A 22,671-nucleotide genomic window follows, 5' to 3' on the forward strand; every position below is an offset into this window, starting at 1 on the left:
TTTGCTTGACCACCTGTCTCCTGTTGACAGATCTCCACATCGGGCCCCCAGACCCATATGCTTGCAGCGGATTCTAATATTCAGTCCGGGGATGAGACAAATATTGCTCTCCCATTCCAGGCATCCATATGTTGTTGCCACCACTTCTGCTCTACTCTGGCTTCATGCAATAGAGGAACCTTCTGTCCGTAATATAAGCCCCTCCAGAGATGTTTAATCTTCAATCTCTGAAGGGCCCTGTAGTGGAGTGGCCTGGGGAAAATAGCTTGGATTGATTATGCAAAGCACCTGACCAGTCTGGCTATCTCCCGTAACGACATCACTTCTTTAGGCAAAGTATTCCTGATCTCGGTCCTGATGTTGTACACTTTGCTCAGAGTAAGACTTAGCGTTCTCTGCGACCTATCTACCATGAACCCCAGAAGTTCCATGGTTTGTTTCGGTTGCGTGAGGGATTTCCCTCAGTTCACCAAAAATCCTACCTGTAGTAGTAGATCTATTGTGGCATACACCTGCTCCTTGATAAAATCCTTGTCCTGAGACATTATGCATATGTCGTCCAAGTACATGATCAGACCTATCCCTTGCTCTCTCAGGAACGTCACCACCGGTTTCATCAGTTTGGTGAAACAACACAGTGCTGATGCCAGCCGGAAGGGTAGGCATGTGCCGTCCCATATGTACCCCTTCCAGCGTAATCTTAGCTCCCTCCATTGACCTGCTGGAATTAGGTAGGCATCCCTGAGATCTATCCTCACCAGCCAGTCCTATTACTGTAAAATGTCCCTCCAGAGGTTTATACCCTCTATTTTGAAATAACTGACCTCAATGTGCGTCTCCCTAGAAACATATTGTTATGAAACTTTCTGAGGAATGTGTTACCTGCACAATGGCAGCCTTTTGCTGCAGTCCTTATATTTGTGCATCCAGTAGTATATTGCCTGCTATGCTCTGTACTAACGGCTTTGGCCACTTCTCCTGTACTGGTAGGGTATAAAAGTCTATGTGAAAGCCTAGGACAGTATCTAGCGCCCAAGCATCTGTGGATATGTGACAACAGTTTTTTAAGCATCGCGCTAGCCTCCCACCTATAGGCAGGAATCACGTCTTTGAACATTCGCGCATGATAGTCAGCTCTCACCTGAGTTTTGTTCTTGCGTTTTGTGTGTCCCCAGCCCCTTACTCTGGCTCTTCCCCTGGGATGAAAGGGTTGGGCTTACATTCGTTTTGTTCTTTACAATGGTTCCTGTCTCCAAAGGACCTACCATATGCATTGTAGCTAGCAGAGTGGACCTGCCTCTGCCAGCCCGCCTAAACATTTGTTTTCTAAATACACTCTTCAGGGAAGCCTGCACCTTGTCTAAGGCTGCGTAGGTGTTGATGAACTTCGTTAACTCCTTCATGAACAAATTGCTGAACAGCTTGCCCTTACCCACCACTGCTGCCTCTGACATGGCCAATTCGTGGAACTTCAGTTCAATATTTACAAGAATGGATCTCTGCTTTTCCGCAGTAATTGCATTATCCAACCGACAAATGGCTCTCTGTACCCACCCGGTCAAAATCGAAGGGTCAATGGTCTCATTCTTTTCTTTTGCTTCCTCTGTATTTTTCTAAGTGGTCCTGGCATATCCGGCATTTTATCCTGGCATGAGCACCAGGGTCTATCTAGACCCTTCTTTACGCCCTTGACATATCTATGAAATCCCTTCTTGGAGATGTGGCCTAGGGCTCTCAGCCCTGAGCTTACTTCTAGCTTTGTCAGCTAGAGGCGTCCTGAGACGCTGTCTCAGGTATGCCGCATCCTTTATTGGTGGTTACCACTCAGATTATTGTGTGTGTATGAGTGAATAAGAGTCAAAGTCATCCCACCTTCCACTTACACCTCAGTGTTTTTCCTTTTATCAGGAGGCTTTTTTCGCCTTCACTGAGGAGGATATTACCTCCGCCTTCTCCTCTGAGGAATGATTCTGCCAGTCTTCATGTCCTTGCTCCTCCGAGCTCCCTGATGATATGTCCTGCCACCTGTGGCCTTTCTTCCATGACCTTACTGGCTTTCTCTTGGTTTTCCTCTTCTGTGGTGTGGCCTGGGAGCTTCTGTCCCCTCGTGTTTCACAGGCTTTCTTTCTTCCCATTTTTTTCTCCCTGGCTCACTTGCTCCCTTGAGCTCCTCCATGCCCTGTGAGAGTCGGAGCCAGGTCTCCATAAAGGAATTTTGATGGGATCCATGACCCAGACGACTGGTTCCCAGAGCCGTTTGAATAACTTGCCCCATACTGGGCTGAGCCCTTTTCTGGCTAACATGAGCCTTTCCTTCATCTCTAGAGCTCTCATTCTGCTCAGTGACTAGTGGGAGATTATTTATTCCTATATGCAGGATTCTTGGACCTGTTCCAGTCAGGTTATCTTATTACTGCTGCCCAGTATATTCTGCAGTAGGTCAGGCAAACTGCTGAATGATCAGTGAACAGTTTTTACTGGGGACTGTCCCCGCCAGATATATATTTTTGAAGAACGTACAGTCAGCAGGTCTCGCTGGGTAGCTTTTTGGCAGCCTCTCCGTGAATGCTCTATACACGATCTGTGTATCTGACAGCCTTGCTGTGTTTTTATAATAGCACACGTACCACACTTCTATCTTCTTCTGTGACCGCAATGCCCCCTACCTGCTGGCCTGTACGATTGCGGGGGCCGGAGCGCTAGCCCCGTCGCGACTGCAACAAATTAAAATAATTCCTTCACGGACAAGCTGCATCAGAACCTAAGATCACTGCTCTTCTGCTGCACACCCAACACGTGCTGCCACCAAATATAGTATTGTACACACAAGAAATGATCACCACAATGAAAAAATGTATAAAGAAGTATATACTTAACTTACTGCTCGATCAGCACAGAAATAGGATAATGTCAAGATGGTGGCAGCGTTTATGGGACTTGAAGTGAGATGACTGGTCTGGGACATCACATGTTCAATGAAAGAGCAATAATATATGAACTACCAACTAAGACTTCATGGGATTTGTAGTTTTTTAAATCTTTTGTGTGAATATATAATTGTTTGGTTTTTATGCTGCTCAAGAAAGTAAAACTGAGAGAAAGCATAATATGAGCCTCTGGGTCTTGACACTGAATCCATTGCTGAGAAATGTAAGTGCTACTTTTTATTTTCTAATCCCCTCTTTCTTCAATTCATTGTTCATCCTTCCTCCTTCCTGTCCATGCTCAATATACAAGCATGCCATTGTTCCTTTGCTCAATGTCTCCCTCATTATTGTAATCCATCCTACTGGTAATTCCCACTTGGAGGATTGTTTCAACACCGGATTACTGCATAGTAATTACAATTACAGCATGCAGTAACCTAAGAGTAGCCACTTGACTATAAATGTACTGGTCTGTCATAGGACATACAGGCCCTCATTCCGAGTATGGAGGTAGTCATGGCGCTATTTGCGCCATGACTACCTCTCATACCGGTACCGACTCCGACTTGATTCAATGGGGACTTACCCGTGTAGTCCAACTTTTGCGTGGCCGGTAAGTCCCCATTGAAAAATCCATTCCCCATTCCCATTTGAGCCCCCATTGTGCTGAATGGGAATGGGGAAGTAGTTAATAATGGTACCGCAATTTGCTGTACCGTTATAAGCTCTGAAGTCCCTTAACGGGTCCCGTCCATAAAGCTTGGGACCTCGGAATAGGGCGCAAAGGGTTTACCGGCACCGGTGTCCTTACCGGTGCCGGTAATCCCTTTGCGCCCAACTCGGAATGAGGCCCACAGCCTTATTACGAGTTTGGCCATATTTCAGCAGTAAATCAATTGTAATACCGCCAAACGGAACTACTGTTACCCCCACTTGGTTAGGCAGATTTACCGTGTGATTATCAGTGGTAGCAGGCAGTGTAAATCCCCATTTTTTAGAGTCCATAAGACTCCATGGGTATTTCAGCAGAATTACAGTTGGCAGTAATTCCACCAGCAGAAATTCTGCAGATTATGCAGATATTTGGTAGTAAGTGGCACATTTTCCTGCAGGTTTTTGCAGAGGAAAATTCTCTACCTCAATGCAAAACCTGTGGGACGGTGAAGCGGTGATGAGCCAGTAGCAGCATTTTCACCACATTGCTGCCTTTTTCTACTGTGACACCGTACTCGTGACTAGGCCCTTGGACTCGTTCCTGAAATGAGTGCATGTGTTTTTATTTTATGTTTCAGTCTCTTACAGGGCACACCTTCTGCTATTTTCCTGGCCTCTGGTACATAAGGACCTGCAAGTGATGAGTCTGGCTGCAGTAGGAGTAGAGTGCAGAGTTCAAGGTACTTGTTCCTAAACTGTTCATTCCCGCTGATCGGAAGAAACCAGACGTGTGTACAGTAAAACATCTAAGTTCTTGTGGAAGCCTAGTGTCCGTTGATACGTAGTCTGAGCCTATCGTTGAGTGGGTATGTGTGGTTTTGAGTATGAGTTTGAGTGGTGACCCGGTTGAGTTATTTCATGCATGCATGTCATTTGCTTTGAGGTTGTGGTGAATGGTATAAAATGCAATGTTACAGTGACATGGTTTTGTGGAGGGAAGTGGTGCTGTTTAATGTTGGAGGCTGGAAGTTTATTAGGCAGCTAGTTTTGGATCTGGGTGAATCAAGGCCATGATGGGCCTTCCATCTCTGGTCTAGCAGTGCATAACATAAAATGGCATTGAGCAGGATAATTGCTGGTTGGTAAGCATATGACACATGTATTCTTTGCAAATGGGCTTTACTACAGTATTACGTGCAGTGCAGCGTGAGAGCTCAACAGAACGGTGTGGACAGTCCCTTCACTCTACTTGACAGTATGGAAATGCTGTGGTTGATATGGGAGTGCATGTTGTGTGGTGAGTGGTTGGCTATGTAATTTGATAGTATATAGTCATGTACGGCTGCATTGCACCATCTCCTCATTTGCAGTTGAGTGGCACCGCAGTGGGAATATCTGTGCGTTAGCACACATTTGCAATATGTAGTGGACAGTTGGACAGAAAGCCCTGACAAATGTCCACACAATTGCTGCCCCTGAAGTTGCATCTGGATTAAATTGACTTGGCAAAGGGTGACATAGCTTAATGATAGGGCATAGAGTGGCAGTTCTCTCTCCTCGGCTGGCTCCCTCCTCTGGAACAGCCTCCCCTTGCTCTCTGTCTTGAGCTGGATCTTCTCCAATTTCAGAAGCTCCTCAAGAATTTCCACTTAACCTCCTCCTTCCCCCCTATCACTTCCGTGCTAATTACCCCATAGGGACTGAGATTGATGGCCTGGGACATTGTGTGTCATTCTGGGTACCAGCCCTCTACCCAATCGTCCTCAGCCTTCCCCTTCATCCCAGCACTTGCCTTTGGGCACCCACTGGCTTGTGTTCTCAAACGCCTGCACTTATTATTGGCAGGTGATCACTCTGTACCAAGCGATCGCTGCCAGGCAATTACTGTTCCACATAATTTACTCCTTGGCATGTTCCTCTGTAGAACTCCTAGCACGTACCCCTTTCCCTGTTCCTTCTCTCTCTCCCTGCACTTACACTTTCTGAATGCTCACAAGGCCCAGTAGGAACACCCCTGTCCCGTTCATCAGTGAAAGTCTTACCAACTGTCCTTGGCCATGTGGAACTTGGCAAGAGAAATAGACTTTGAAAACAAGAAAATAAAGCAAAGATTGGTCGGTTATGTTTCTGATTCAGTTTCACATGGGAATCCTCATCAATCTTTCCAGCTGCCTCACCCAGGGTCACTCAGATAAGAAACTGCTTCAACATCAGACGGCCTGCCAGCACTGAACTCTGCCTCCTGCCAACTCCCTGTTACTCCGTCTCCCAGTGCCCGAAGATGTCTGACCATCACCCCCTCTCAAACCCTTTTTATACATCTCCCTGCCACTCAAGGGAAACACCTCCCCTTCCAGATCATTCTACTGGACATGGCACGTGATTCTATTGTTGGAGAGCAAGAAGATACATCTCTCCTTGAGTTTCGTGCTACAACAATGCCCTGTTTCAGTGAAACAGATCTTCACATTTTTTATCACCCAGCACAACTTCAACCTGCATGGAATTTCCATTTAAAAAGCATCATGCTTTTTCCAAATCTGCTGGTGGTATATTTCAACATAGCGTAATTTGCACTAAATATTGTTAAGGGATTCCGTTACATCTTAACTGGGATTGGGTTAGGTTAGTATGTTAATTTATATTAGTATTATGTTTATTGTAGACCAGTCCTTTGAAATACCATCCTGAAGTAACGTGCAATTTCAATCATCTATTTAATTCTGCCTGAGACTCATACTCTTGAGTCCAGAAGTAAGTTTGACCCCCCTGAGCCCCTGTTGAAGTTCAAACTCATGCTAACATGTGCATGCTAAAATGATGAGCTACGGTTTAAATGTAGAAACTCACTGCTACAATTCAGAGCCCCTACACCTATAGGCTCCAAGGAATGAAAAAAGGTCCCCATTTATCCTTGCTAAGTAAGCAGGGGAGTAGGTTCAGAGAAATCTAAGATCCCACCCTACTATGAACAGGTTCCCTGCCCAGTTTGACTCCTGGGACTTTTAGAGTGTGGGCAATGCCAATTGGGCTAAGGGCAGCATTTGGCAGCCATTCTGCAGGCCACAGTGGCAGGCTCTGGAAGCCCCAGTTGTGTGTTCCATAAATCACCAACAGGCCTGAAAACCCCCTCACAGGGCACACACTCCCACAGGCAAAGAATGAGTCCACTCACCGTGTGTTGAGACACATTTTAGAATGTTGCTGAAGTCACAGAGGAGGTTCTTTACAAGGAGCTTGTGGAAATGTAAAACAGGATATTTCACAGAGCAAGGGAATTTGTTCAGATTGGCACAAAGAAGAGTTCACTGACACTCAGGAGGCGCTCTCTGGCTGGTAAGGCGGACCCATACTTGTGTTGGGGTATTCCACTTTTGCCGAATGCATTATCTGTGAATTTGTTGCCACTTTTTTTTACCACAGTTGGTAAGTATGTGCAAGCTTTATAAAAGGGGAGGCGGGGGCTGGAGGCAGGGTTGCAGGGATTTGCGCCACCACTTTCTGTAGTAGGTGGCACAAACAGAAAATATATCGGCAAAGTTTCCCTTCGGGCAAAGGTAAATCAGCAAAGCAGCAGAGATCCTGCTTGGATGCTGTAAATGGATGAGTTACCCCCGCAGGGTGCCATACAAGAATGGCGCCATTTTTTGCTGCGATATTAACCCATGGAAACTGCGGGGGAAACCCACGCAACCCTCATATTTTTTTAAAGGGAACAGGAGACACCCCCTCAACCCCCACCCGCATTTACCCCATAAAATATCCCCATAAATAATGTTGCCATGGCCTTTCCCGGCGACCATATAGATGGCAACATTATTTATGGGGATAATATTACCTGATACCCCCAGCAGATCACCCCATTACTGTACCATGCGCATTAATGCACAGGAGGGTCAGTTTTGAGCCTGCAGTACATTACATGGCAAAGGGAGCGAGGGTGTGCACATCTTTGACTCCCATTGGGTGCTCCCGACAGGTTTTTTTTGTGACGTTTTTGGGATGTTCTAACATAGGCCTACAAAAGAAGTTTAAAGCATCTGACACTTGTACAGCGTTTAGCTCGAGCTTGCGTGTCGCGGGCGCACAATGTAACAAAACCCAAAGTAGTATTCAAATGTATCATCCTGCTATTTTCTCGATAACATGCTACATGTTATGTTATGTTATTTGGCATGTATATAGCGCTCTATATATATCATTGTATGACCTCACAGCGCGTGTGGGTTGAACGCCCTCAGGAACCATGCTTTTTGGCAGTCGGCAGAAGCAGGAATTATCACTGCCTGGTTTTTCTGTTGCTGAGGAACTTAAGAGGGCCTTCTGGAGTAATAGAAAGCATCATTGCTACTCGCATTTTCACACTGCAGGAAGAACAGCAGCAGCAGCCTGGTTACCTCGCAGAATGCATGGACGGGTTGCAATTGCATACATTAAACTCTAGGTTTAGGTTGAATTATTCATGTCGCCCTTACGGCTATTTGGTGGAGGAAAATAAACTTCTCTGTACCTTTTAGTTTACGCATTAAATACTGCAGTGATCAATGGGTTGCACGGTCCCCCGTCGGCGGGTATATAAATTAATTCGTTTGAGGCACATCAAAGATTTAGGAAGTCTTCGCTTTAGGTAAATTAAAGCTGTTCTTTAGCATCCTTAGGCTTGGTCACGAGCCAGTTTGCATCATGTGACGTGTCGCGCACAAGCAACTTCTGTTTCATGGCTAAAATAATGGTCTAGTTCTCTGGATAATTATATTGAAAATGAATGTATCCACTCCTGCATATTGAATGCTTTGGATGTGGGGATGTGATTTGGTAGCGCTGGCCGAGTATTTGCTAGACTAGGTGGTCTTATATGGGGGTCTGGTGGTCAAGAGTGGGACTGCTTTGCTGGGATCTCTATAGGAAAGATGTAGTTTAACAAGTGGTTTACAGAGTAAGTAGAAGCCAAATACTAATAATATTCAAAATTATTAATATCAGGGTTTTTATTTATTTATTTATTCTGCATTTGTAAGGCGCCTATCCAACAAGTACGTTCTGTTTCAAAATGCCAGTAATATAGCAATTAATGCAGCCTTCCTTCCTGAGCCATGAACTTTCATAATAGATTATATTAATTAAGTAATATGTATTAAGGTGTGGGCTTTTCCAGCCACTAACGCCATATCACTGAGGCACATATAGCCATTAGCACCCCAAAGATTTGAGGTGAGGTGCTAATGATGATTTATTTTTATTTAGGGGTTTCTATTTGACATGTTTCACACGACGAGTTCCAATTAAAAAAAAAAATACCAATCAAGCAAGATGTCTACTAAAGAGAATAGAGGCTGTTTTCTATGTCCATGGTAGCAGGGAGGTGCAGAATGGCTACAACGGGGGAGATAAGAGGTATGTGGGAGTTCCAGGGAGACGTGTGCCAGGGGGTGGAAGGTGGGGGAGGGAGATTAGTGCACTTTGAGTGACCGAGAGAAGTGCCATAGCGAGGAAATGGAAATGGCGGCATGAAGCAGAGATGGTGGTGTTTAACCGATTAACTAAAAGTCACAATCAAAATCTAAAATCATACTGTTGACTATTGTCCCGCGTATGGCAAAATATCAATAAATGACTGATGGGTCACAAGGACTTCTCAACAAAATCTTCACTCTGATTTCAATTAGGAAATTTGGAGTACCACGCAGTAAATCCTACAATCCTCGCTCCTTTATTGCCGGGTGCCTCTCTCCGGGTGCAAAGACCCAATTAATGGCACTCAGTTGATCGGCATGGGAAATATGAAGGACTCAGCTAACCTTGCTGGGATTTCAGCGTACACATGTCTTGCTTACTCATGTCAGATCCGGTCGCTTAACCTATGAGAAATTTGAGGATGATGTTGGCTTCCTCTCTTAAAAGGAATGATCAGACCACACAAATAGGGATTGGAAATTCCAAGGTGATAACAGAGCTGGTCCTCAGATTAAGGTCAATGAAGGGTATTCCCAGGAAAAAAAAATAAGAAGAAGAAGGTCTGGACCAAGCTAGGTAATCAAGGAAGACACTAGTTGTCAGCTTTATTGTGTTATCTCTATTCAAATTGCAGAGGTGTACCTATAAGGGGCAATTGAGTCTAAGCCAGTGGTCTTCAAACTGTGGGGCTAGCCCACATAAGGGCTTTGAAGAATGCAAGCTAAACCTTCAATCGCTTAGTTTATTGTTAGTGTTAACCATTACACATTAGAAACGATCCCTTGAATGCAGCATTTACATTATGTTGTATCCTGGCTGGCTTCCACAAGGATTGTGTGTTGGATGCGTGGAATGTGGGGAGAGAGAGGGAGAGAGAGAGTATGTGTGTGTTTGTGTGTGTGTGTGTGTGTGTATGCGCGCATGAACGCACACGATGAGGGTGTGCGATAAGAAGGAGTTTGTGGGCTGGGAGAAATGTTGGCTCCTGGACGGGGATGGGAGGAAGGAAGGCGTGAACATGAAAGGAAAGGTTCTAAAGTGATTGACATGCATGTATGTAATTGAGTGAGGAAAAAGAAGGGGATTGTGAGGAGAAAGGGTGATCTTTTGTACAGTGAGCCCGGGCCAGTATATAAAGTGATGAGAGGTGCTCTGAGGTTCATGGGTGGTCCGTTGTGGAACTTAGAAAGGTTTGCAAAGGTAAACATGGGTGGATGTGTGAGAGGTGATGAATGAGGGAGAAAGGGAGGGATGTTTTATCCTGGCTGGCAGCCACGAGGAGTGTGTGTTGGATTTGTGGAATGTGGAGAGAGAGAGAGAGAAAGAGAGAAAGAGAGAAAGAGAGAAAGAGAGAGAGAGTATATATGTCTGAGAGCTAAGAAGGATTCTTAGGGTTTTTTTTGGCTGGGGGAGGTGCTTTCTCAGGAGGCTCGCCCAGGGGAAATGCGCTCGGCTTGGAAGCAAGACGACAAGGAGGAACACAGGTTCGATCCCCGGATCCGTGATTAGAAACTTCTGGGTATTAGGCGCGGTAGAAATAACCAATTATGATTATAATTACAATTGGCGCCTGGATGGCCGGGGCTGCTAACGACTAGCTTCAATGTTAATAAAAAAAGCTCTATTGATGTGTGTCGTGTACGCACCTTCATTTCACATTAGAACTAAACACATCTTAATATATATAATTATATGTACACTTTACATAAACAAGGGGGTGGCACTATATGAAGTCCAAACTCAGAAGAATATCTGTACAACTGCCCTTGCCTTACAGCTTACCTAATGTGCCACACAGGGTGTGGATGCCTCCACACTGACGGCTGAGGGTCATCTTGAGAAGCAGGTTGCCTTGGCTCCCCCATGCATGCCGAAGCTACCGATCAAACGTTCACCTGATTTTAGACAGAGATTATGGAGGAAGCTCACCTGATTTGGGATGGATGTTATGGAGGAATCTCAAACTTCAACTGATTTGGGACGGAGGCTATGGAGGAAGCTCAGACTTCACTTTGTCAAATGAGAAATTATATCGTGCCTCCTATTGCAATGAATATATGTATATTGGCCTATGCCAAGCTGCTTGTAAATCACTTGCGAAGAAATCCGTGTTGCAAGGTCCTGACCTTAAAATCAATGTAAGCCACCATTTTAGGTCAATCCGCCATTTTAGGTTCGCTTTGTAAAGTCACCTTGTGAGTTAAAATGCTGGACAATGTCATTCCTATATACAACATAGCCGTCTTGACCTCTGTGTGTAATTAATATGTAACTTGCCTGCAGGCCACTTGTTGAGGTCGTGAACTGAGACCTTGTCCTTCGTTGACCTGTGTGTAAAGGATTACTCGCGTCAATGAAACTAATCCGCGAGCATATGTTAAGAACAATGCATTCAAATACTGAACTAAGAAAACTTGTTTAACTACATTGTATTAATGTTTGTGAAGACCTGCATGGGAAATCCCAAAACACACAGTTGCCGAGTAGGCTTGTTGACGTATGTATTAAAGGCAAACTAGTTGCATGTGGATATGCAAACTCGGCATGAACACTAGATCAGTAGTGTATTAGAGGAATATTAAACCGAAGTAGGGTTGGACATCGTGTTCGCAAATAGTATAAAAGAGCAACAAATTCTAATGTACAACATCTCTCACTGAATACACCAAACCACGCTGGAGTTTGCTGTGTTGTACTGAGGGCCGATAGCTATCTGATTTTGCTTTGTTCTTTGTAACTGATTCAGTATAAATTAAAGTTCTTCGTATGTTCCTTTGTAACCCGTGTTCGGTGTATTTCCTTTTGGGGTACTCAGCCTCGATATTTTGTTTTTGCTTTCACAACCTGATCTGAGACAGGGGCTATGGAGGAAGCTCAAACTTCACCTGATCTGAGATAGAGGCTATGGAGGAAGCTCAAACGTCACCTGATCTGAGACAGAGGCTATGGAGGAAGTTCAAACATCACCTGATCTGTGACAGAGGCTATGAGGAAGCTCAAACATCACCTGATCTGAGACAGAGGCGATATAGGAAGCTCAAACTTCACCTGATTTGGGACAGATGCTATGGAGAAAACTATTTCAGGCTGGTGCAGGATAGGGATGAGCCACTCTTTATGGAGTAACATAAATGTGAGAAAAGAATAACAAATGGAACACTCTTGAATGAGAGATTCCATTGCATCAGCTGTGCAGCTAACTTTCTTTGTCTTCCACAAACCTTATCAAGGCAGCAGGCATGTGGCCCAAGATAAGCTCAAGCTATAAACTTCCACACACCAAATGGGTTAACTCTACATTGTTCTACCATGTGCCCAATAGGCAAATATTGTTAGTGTTCCTGGTCATATGGATCGAAATGTCTTCCTTAGAGATATCTACAATGGCCTTCCCCAATCCCTCGAGTCCCACATTTGATAGAGCATAGGCTAATGAAACCATTGTCTAAGATAACTTATCCACGGTTGGCCATCCGTTTCTTCAAACATGAAACACTTCTTAGCAGGCCTGCTAAACCACTTCTTCCTGGAGACTTTGACAGATTCTTGTCCAGTTCTTAAGGGAAAAGTGATACACTCAACATACCTGTACCACTGGTCCATCATCAGAGCATGCAATGGAGTTAACCATTCTACCTTGACCAAGGATCAACGGAAAGACACTTGCATATTCAACAACTAGCTCCATTGAGTGGGTGAAGTCCCAAATCACAGTGACATACTGGGAGTGCCTTCAATCAAATAATTGCCATTGCAGTATGTATTAACAGGATCACAAGGAGATGATCACAAAATAATACGTCCCCAGCTAAGCGTCAGGGGGAGAGGGCACTTTTTGTAATTCGTCCATGCCAGACAGAAACTCAACACATAAAGTCCCAGATAGTCTAAGCTTGTGAGTGCTTTCTCCATTTTAGGCCATCCATTTTGGTTTTGATGCTTGATGACCAACATCTTAGCCATAAGTGGCTAAGAACAGTGGGTCTTCCAAAATGAGCGGATCATTACCAACTAAAACTTGTGTCACTGTGACAGAACCTCCCTTTGGGACATTTTTGGGAATCTTGTAGAGGGTATGCCGAAGTAGGTTACAAATAGGGAGAGCATGGGTCTACTCCCCAGTTGGATAAAATTGCGCATGCTTGGAGGAAGCGAGTGGCCTTGGTTAGGCCTTAGTATATCTCTTCAGTGCAATTCCAACCTTGTATACTGCTCCCATAGACTGCAAGCGACAGGAAAAGCAGGTGGTATTGCCTTCTGTGCCTGGTCACTAAATGAACAGGTTGTGACTATGCTGTGCATCTGATCAAGGTCTAGGAAACAACACCCAATGACCCCTAAACATCCTAGATAAATGAACCAAGCATGAGGATAATGAGTGCTCTCTGACCAATCTGCACAAATATCTGAGTACAAAAGATTTAAACATTATAGAATGGCTCACGCGGTGCAAAACTATACTTTATTATGTCAACACGTTTTCCACTCACAAGAGATACCTAAGGCAAACATGGGACAATGATTGTCTCAATTTCTTAGCTGTGTGTATTGAAATATGATGCAGTTCTCATGTGACCCAGAATTTACTTGGAGTAGAAGCACAACAAAAAGCCTAACATGGCAGATATCCAGTTTCTAATTTTATTCAATGAAGTGGGTCATCTCTTAGTGGTGGGTTTCTGGGTGCCGTCTACATGTCGTGAATTCTATTTTGTGCCTCTTTAGAAGCTTACTCATGTAGTGTAATGTAAATGATTATTTATAACGCGCTTAATACCCAGAGGTTTCTAAGCGCGCAACCAGTGTTGCTCCGCATCGTCTTGCTTCCAAGGCGAGTGAGTTGCCCCTGAGCTATCCTCCGAAGATGTGATAACATTTTGATCCTATCCCTCGCCTGAACAGGGGAAAGTACTCTAGCTATCCTAATTCTACTTTAAATGCACCCGAGACGGTTTTGTGCCATACATCTTAGTCCTCACATTGACTAGAGAGAGATTAGACCATAGTTCTTTGGGCAGTTGTGATCAATTGCAGCAAGAAATACCTCCTTTAGGCAAACATGGCTGTTAAATTCATACCAGCCTGAGCCAGTTAACCATGTCTGCCGCAGAATAGGTAGTTAACATTATTAGCACCTTGGGGCTTTTATGAGGGTATTGATCGCAGCATCGCAAAGCAACTGAGCACTTTACAAATCATAGGGGGAAAGACACAGTGAGAGAAGCAGATCACCAGGGTGTGAGGGGGGGTTAATAACAGGGGAGAGAGGGTGGGCAATTTGGTGTCAAGGGATCTACAAGCAACTTGAGGGGAAACAGTGGAGAGCAGATCCTCCGATCTCAAATAGAGTGTGAATTGAGGGTGTGGGATTAGGTATTTGGGGGAGCCATTCTTTGAAGAGGAGGGTCTTCAGCTCCATCCTTAAATGTAGAAGTGAGAGTATGAGTCTAGCGTTGATGGGTTCCAGAGACGTGGGCGGGTAGACAGAGAAGGCTGTCTTCTAGTTCCGTCCTTCCTGCCCCGGCAAAGTTGAAGTGTGCACATGTCCTTTCTTCTAGCAGATCACAGGCCTCTGGAGGGGTTTAGGTCTAGTTGAGCGGAAAAAATTGACCTTTTCAATATTGACCTAATTTATTTTGCTTGTTTTTTGCTAAAAAATGTGGGAGGAGACCCCTCGCCCTCCCGACCTTCCCCCAACTTAACCTATTCCCTTACCCCAGCCCCCATCTAAATTTTGGGCTAAAAAATCTATGTAGGAAATAGTCTGGTGCTGAAGACATTGCCAACTATCTCGCATTGAGCTCAGAATACATGCTTTTCTGCTGCATTACATACCAATGCTGTTTTGTTCTGTGCAGTAATCTGAAGGTGAGCTTCCACTGGTGGGCTCTAGGAAGCGCTGTGGCATGTTTAGCTTGTTCGTTGAAAAACCTATAATGAGTTTCAATAAATATTCTGTAAAAATTCAACATAATCAAGTGCAAAGGTTGTATGTGTTCACTTCTTTTCTGTTGTCAGGGGTTGCATTGTGTGTTTTAGCGTTGCCTTTTTCCTAGAAAATGGAACCTGCGCACATTGCTCAGTCTGCCGCGATGAAACTGGTCACATGCTTTAATTCGACCCGGGTCATTCGTAACCAAAAATCCCAATTAGCAAATGTGTCTGGTAACCAGTAAATAGATCATGTAATTCCTTAATATTGTTTATTCAGTATGTTGTCTCTCTAAGCTAAGTCATGGTGGGAAGGGTGTGTCCAGGCAGATGTGTTGGTTTCAGACTCCCATCATCCCTTACCATTCACTCTGATGGCTGGGGCTGATGGGATCTGTATTGCCATTAATATTCCCAGGCCATGCACCACAGTCCTGCTCTGACTGGAGGTAATCCCCTCCCTAAGAACTTACATGGAATGGCTGTATCATTCCTATGACCCCATTGAAGCTTTTGCTTGAACCTTTGTCACTTTCACTCAAAGTTGAGCAGGCACATGAAAAAAAAGAGAAATTTGCCTTTTCTACTTTACTTAAAAGCGTGCATTCCTTTGCACCATGTACTCTTATCCACATCCGTTCCATAGGGAGTGAAATGTGTAGGTGTTGAATCAGTCTGTATGTGTACAATGCCCACAAGAACAACGTGTCTGGACTTGTCTTTGATAAAGAAACAATCAATAACTCAGTCATTGAAACTGAAGGCGTTGAAGAATGACCATGTTTTTCATATTAAATATATTTATAAAAACATGCGTTCACTCAGTCGAGCATTGACATTTTTGGGGACCCCTACCCATTACCATTCTCTAAAACATTCATCAATGATTTGATGCACTTTCCCCCAAAAAATGTAACTCTTCACAATAGTTTGGGTCCATTTGACCTAAAATATTTGACCTAATCACATTTGATCGGATGTACTATTTTTCGGTCTAAAATGCAGGGGGTGACCCCTCGCAAAAAATGTAATTGAATTTGACCGAAAAAAGGTCAAAATAATTCGATCAAATGTTTTAGGTCAAAGGTTTTTAGGTCAATTATGCTGACACCTTTACGCAATATCTTGCTAAAATGAACCGTTAATTCGACATTACAAAACTATAGGGTCCTTATTGTATGTAATTCATTTCACTGCTTGCCATCATGATACCTGTGTATCAGTGTAATCATGTTAGGTGTGTAGTTATCACCCGCTATCAGTTTGAAAGCAGGGTTATATTTTCGTTGTCGATGGTTATAAGAGGTATTGGTCGAGAACACGGTTGAGTGGGTACCGTGATACAATGTATTGGCCCACGACTATATGCAAGCAATAGCATTCCCAGTGCCTTAAGTGGCACTACAAATCGAGCCGGGGCTTATCGAGGGCGCATGGCCTAACAACAGGGATCTTGATGTCCCATTAGGCCACGCCACCTTGACGAGTCCCGGCTCAATGGGCTACTGGCACCCCTGCCAGCCAGCCTTTTGTAGAGATTAACACCCTCTCCCCTATTGGGGAGAGGGTGCTGATCTCTGCATTTATTTTATATAGGCTTGCCTGGCAGGGGACAGCGCCTCGCCTATTCAGCCTTAATGGTGGTGCTGCCCCTCACCAGCTGGGGAAGGGCAGCGTCACCATTAAGGCTGAAAGGGCGAGTCCACTGGAAGCAGAGGCCTTTTTCCCAAAGACTGAAACTCCCGCGAATCCGCGGGAGCTTCAGTATTTAGAAAGCAAGGCCTATGCTTCCAGCGGCCTCACGTTTTCTCCATAATGGTGGCGTCGGCGGCCCACGTGCATCACCTGATTAAAGGGATGCCTCGCAGGTGCGGCGCCACCATTATGGCTGAAAGGCATTTTTTTCTGATGCCTGAAGCTCTCGCACACGAGCGAGAGCTTTAGGCTGTAGAAAAAAATGCCTTTTCGTGTAGTGGCCGGGGCTGCCAGGGGAGATTAGTGGGCCCCGGCAGGGCCCCGCCTCAAAACGAAATTTCGGAGCCTGCTGGGCCCCGGCCCACTTAAAGCCCTGAGCATTCCTTATAGACAAAATGTGTTCATCTAATCTACTTGCAACTCATCTCATTAAAAATGAAAGGTGTGCCCTCCTTTCAGCAGTTATATATATGTTTTCTAACTGAAACATATCGCAGTCTGTCTGAGAGCTGCAATTCAATTACTAATCGCCCAGGTGAAGCAGGCTCAACATGCCTCGTCTCTTGCACAAAATACAAAAAAATGATCCAAAATATTGTGCAGACTTTTGTGGTGCATTCATTATTCTGCCTGTTCAAAAACATATCAATTCGGGCTATGAAATATCTCTCGTGCATCACACATCCGCTGGGCTTATTCTGCTGAACTCCCATCGCAATCTCGTTCTGCTCATCCGCTGGGTTTCTTCTGAGCCTGCTGCTTCCGTCTCTACCAAGCATATCCAGTTGCATATGTACTCACTTCCCTGATGTATCCAAGTATCCTGGACCCGCTTGGCCAATGTTTGCTAAGGTTTCATTTTAAGTAGCTGCCATGAATTAGAGCGCCAAGCTGCACGTTTCACTCTTTGGCTGCATCCGGTCTCACTGATGAAGGCACTGGGCACCAAGGCTAGCACTGCAGACATCCTTGCCACTGCAGAGCATGGCATTTCGGCATGAAGTCACTGAGAACCGCTGAGCGCATGCAGCAGTTTTAATTAGCTGCAGAAATGGTTCATGGTTTGATGGTTAGCATGTTGCCATGCTCGTCCACCAGCAATGGCTATTGCAGTGGCATTGTATCTTGCTTTCAAAAATGTTTTGAATAAAATGATGTTTTCTCTCCCTCTCCATTGCTTACCTAGCGATGGCTTTGTATGTTTTTGTACTGAAATGTAAATGTGCTTGGGATATATTATTCTGTGCTTTTTTTTCTAAATGAGATTCTGTCCATAATGTAATGTGTTTGCATTGTACAAAAAGCTATTTTGTATACACAAGTCATCCAGTCATTGTTCTTCCTAGCGTTGCAGGTGCTTTGCACTTGTTTCAAACCGTCCTTGCCTTTCTATGCACCAGTCCTGTGTTTACATCCAGATCCTGTTTTTCATCGACTTGTAGTGGATCAACCTCTCTTGTTCTCCTTGGCCTTCTAAGCTCTATGCGGGTATTGTACTGTTCTGCCCTTCTGTTATTTGCTGTAAACATGGACGTCTGTTGCTCTTTCCTTACAATGGGATGTATGAAGGTGTTGCTGTACTGTTCCTGCTATTTCTTTCACTTGCAGTGAACAATGACATTGTAGGTCCTTTCTGACTTATAAGTGTTATGAAGGTGTTAATAAACCCATTCTTTAGTTGCCGGTCCATCTTTACCTTGCCGTTAAAATTATATGTGAGCGCATGACGAGTCAACTTCCGGGGCACCAGTGGTCCAGGGATGAATATCGGTTTCTAAACCATCAATCAGCCCCACACCACTAGTACACCAGAAGGGATCCGAACAAATTGTAATATAAGTAAATTATAAACCTCCTTGTCCAATTTTGATAACGTGGACGGAACGGCAGGCTTATCTTCACGAGGTCGTGGATCGTTGGTTAGTTGCAACACAACACAAGTGCAATTGTTACCCAATGATAAAAGGGCCTGTGCAGTCAAGGATGTGTAAACATATCTACTTTATTATTATTACAACATAAAGTTCTATCACACTACAAAATATATCCCACACTGTGAAGGAACACAGAGGACAGACAGTTTCAGGAATGAAAGGGATACACTCTGCATACAGGCAGGAGGGTAGTCGGTAAAGAAATCAGTCTTACCTGTTCAAGGTTATTTGGTTTCAGCACCAAAGGAGCAAGGGGTTTCAAATGTCACTAGGGGCCATTGGAGAAAGACCACAGAGACAGAGCCACAATGTACCTGGTGCTTGAGATGATCTTGATGCCCGACAGCATTGAATCGGATCCAGAATAAATTTGCATCTCCTGTGACAGAGTACAAGACGGTAGACAGATGTGGGTATCAGGCAGTTCGGCAAGTGAGGCTGGACGGACAGCTGCAGGCTGGCCTACACAGTGGCGCAGGGTCAAGAATCATTATATCTGTGCTGGTTGGCAGATTTGAATGCCTGTCAAGGTGTTTTGTAAGGCTTTAGTGATTGCTGCGTGACAACAGTCAATGGTGCAGCCGGTCGTGGTTCAAGAGCTCGACTGGCTCGAAAATCTCCTTAAAAGATGGATGCTGGTTGATGCCTGTTGTGGCACTCCTGCTACCTCTCTGCAGGGCTCGTGTCATCCTTTAAGGTGGATGGCCCAAAGCTGAGGAGAGTGTTTGTAGGCAACAGCCTTGTCCTTTGTGCCGAGACTTTCTGGCACTTCCCTCCTAGGAAGCTTGCTGGCAGAACCTAGCAGGGCACACTGTGTGTTGGCTGGGTTCCAGTTTGGGAGCTGCTAGATGGGTCCTCTGAGTCCGGTATCTCCCTCTGTTCCCTGTGAGATGTTTAGGGGAGAAATCTTGCTTCCCTCTTGGAAATCCTGGCCTTCCTTCACTGGCAGAAGCTGTAAGGCAGACTGTACCTTCAGCCAGGGTTCCAAATTAATCCTTCTTCTTACTCCTTTCAAAGTGGTCGAATGATCTGCCAATGAGAGGCTCAGCCATCTTTTAAAGCCAAATGGGCCCCAGTGATTGATGCAGGCTAAGCCTACCTTAATGAACCGATCCTGGGTTCCTACCAACTATCTTCTGTTATGCATGAGATCAGGACCAGAGTGCTTTGCAACAGGAAAGGTAAGAGGAGACAACATGTACTCCTATGTCCAGCCCAGGAGTCTGCTGTCGATCAAAGTGTCACTCCAGTTAACTGAGCCCTTTGTGGCTCATGATCAAAGCGCACATCTCCCTTACAGTTTGTGGTGAGAACAGACTTCTTTCTCTGTCAAATCACATACTTCGTCCCTCTGGAAGGGGTCCGTTCTGCAGAGGTTGCCTACAGTAAATAGTAGACCCAGACATGCCATTCATTGTCCTTCATACAGTGGGGTGGGAACTAGCTTCAAGTTGCCACATTGCATATCGAAGAGGTGTTAGTCCTGCTTTCCTCTTGTCCATTCTGCGATCAAGTCTGATGCAGGCCTGTTCCAATTAACTCTTATTAATATGCGCTGCGACCAGCAGTTTAGACAAAAGGAATGCAGATCCATGGAGCCTTTGAAATTTTAATTAGGTTGCCCATTGTAGGAAGAAGGTGTCGCCATCTCCCTTCTTGAGATGCTTTGATATTCCTAGGGCTGTCACATTCCAGCTGAACATGATAGAGGAGGACAGCGCCTGTAGGCTGTGTCCTCCCAGAGTACACGTGACTTATGTGTGCAGTGAGCAGGGAAAATGTTTGTGGAATGGCCTCACACATTTTCAGAGGTTAATCTCCCATCATTCATTTTGATTTCCAAAATATCTAAAAAGCCCAGGCGTGTGCACACTCCCCGTGCGGATGGTCGAATTCCTCCAAATGTGTTTTTCTTACTTCTAAGCGCTACCTGGGTGTTCTGTGCCATTCCTGTTCTTCATATAAGGTGTTCAGTGTGCCTTTATGTGCTTTTCTCATCATGATATAATACAATATATAACAATAGGCCAAAGTAATTCTCAAGCTTCCCACCACTAAGTTGACTGTATACATCCATGGCTGTCAACACTGTGCTCCGAGGCAGAAGCTAATCCTCACTGACAAGGCTCAGAGAGTCTTGTACACATCTGGGGGCACTTGTTTTTTTGCAGAGTATGAAGTTTCAGCATCGTGCCCCCATGTTAATGTTTTTGATAGCATGGTTTGACCAGTGGGCTGAAGGCTATTTTCTTCTGCAGCTGGGGGATTAGATGGTTGCATAGCTGGTTGCATAGTGAGTTGCATAGCTCAAATGCTGCGGAGCATGTGTTTGATGCCTTGATTGGCACGACGCACCTACCTATCCACCCAAGTTTGATAGATTGAGTATCTGCGGTTGGTAATAATAGAGACACTGATTGTTACAGTGTTTAGAATCTGGAGGAATCTTCCATGAAACTCTATATCAATCTTCAAATCGTCATTATATTGTAATGAACAGACATGATAAGAAATGATGAACAAAGATGCCCTGGGCCTACCCACAAGTCAGGAGGCAGTTCCCCCACATTTATCATTATATAATCGATCTCAAATAGAGCTGTACTGAAATTCAGCGTGAAATAATGACATGATGACACTTAGGCAGAAATAGAGATGCTGGACTATGTCATTATATTTTTACTCAAAATCAATGATCATTTCCTATAGCAGGAGGCAAATGCTGCCTTGCTAGTAGATTGCTTAGTGCAGATCCGGGATAGATGCTGTGAGTACGAGCTGCCAGCCATCCCTTATGCCCGGAGAACAAGGCAGACCAATCCGGTGGATTGAGAAAGGTGTCCTTCACCCAGGATCGTATTATTTGGTAAACACAGGCTCCGGTCAGCATCATTCAGAGATGGAATGCAAGGATGTGCCCATGGTGGGAGAGGAGAATGGGTGAAAGGGGCAGCAGCCTCTCCCGTTAAAGCCCCCTGGGGACCAAGAACATCTTTCATTTTGCGCGTGTAAGGAGTGAGTCCTCAGAAAAGGGAATGGTGGTTTAGCAGCAAATCCCCAGTCTGAAGGAAATGGAAGGAAGGGATAGTGTGTGGGTGTGCGTGAGCGCGCGCAGGTGTATTTATTATATGCATGCTACATTTTCTCATTCAGCCGGCCCCAAGACCAGTACAATAAGCTGGGGAATTCATGCGCCAGCTGCACAGATCCATGAGAAGCATGTATGCTCCAATCCAAGTGAAATTGCAGACGGAGAAATGTACCTGCTGCAAAATTCTGAACGTGGCCAGGATAACACAGTGGCCCAGTGGCACCTCCCCACAGCATCGGCACACATGCTTTCCTATATCTGTTGGTGGCTTGACGCTCTGTAGTTTAGGTCCGTCTCTATCTTGCCACACAGGCCCTCATCAGGGACGTCATTTCACCAAAATGCCCGGGATAGCGGAAGTGACATCAAGCAATCAATCCTTGACCTCTCTGGACATCACAAGAAGTGATGTCATCTAACTCTACTGTGAAGTGACATCATGGGAAGCGATGGAACACAACCTTTCACCCCTTGACAAAACAGGAAGTTGCATCACATAGCATTGTTTGTAAGCACACTATAAGTTTACAGTGTGACTGCAAAGGGATATATTGCATACAAGAATGGATCACCGTATGTATCATTAATATCAGGGTGTATAGGCCCATATTAACAAATGACTGTGAATTCAAGCAGACGTCCAAGGCCAAATGATAATAATGTGTTATTATATAGCACTTACGCTTAAGCGCTTTATATAGAACAAATATACATACAGCATCACCCAACCTGTGTTAGTGCTCATTTATCAACCTCAGCAGGATGAAAGGCTGAGTTGACCTTGCAGGGAGTCGAACCTGCAACATGCAGATCACAAACACATTGCAGCAGCGAGTATGTCTTCCAAAATAATCCAACGTAGGATCACTCCAGTAGGCAAATACAGTTGCTGTTTTGTTTGCAAATGGTGTGATTTGCAGTCCCGTTTTATGGCCTTGGTATTTTACACTTTCTCTAGTACTAAAGGCTTGCACTATGAGCTGTG

The 22,671-nt window shown here is 44.8% G+C and overlaps 1 long non-coding RNA gene across 2 annotated transcripts in view; it reads right to left on the reverse strand.

Moving 5' to 3' along the window:
* LOC138520089 (uncharacterized) overlaps positions 1 to 22,671 on the reverse strand; it is a 195,150-nt gene that overhangs the window by 78,147 nt on the left and 94,332 nt on the right. The window lies entirely within an intron of this gene.

Source organism: Ambystoma mexicanum, chromosome 13 (assembly GCF_040938575.1).
Source record: "Ambystoma mexicanum isolate Mex_15411 chromosome 13, UKY_AmexF1_1, whole genome shotgun sequence".
NCBI classification, from domain to species: Eukaryota; Metazoa; Chordata; class Amphibia; order Caudata; family Ambystomatidae; genus Ambystoma; species Ambystoma mexicanum.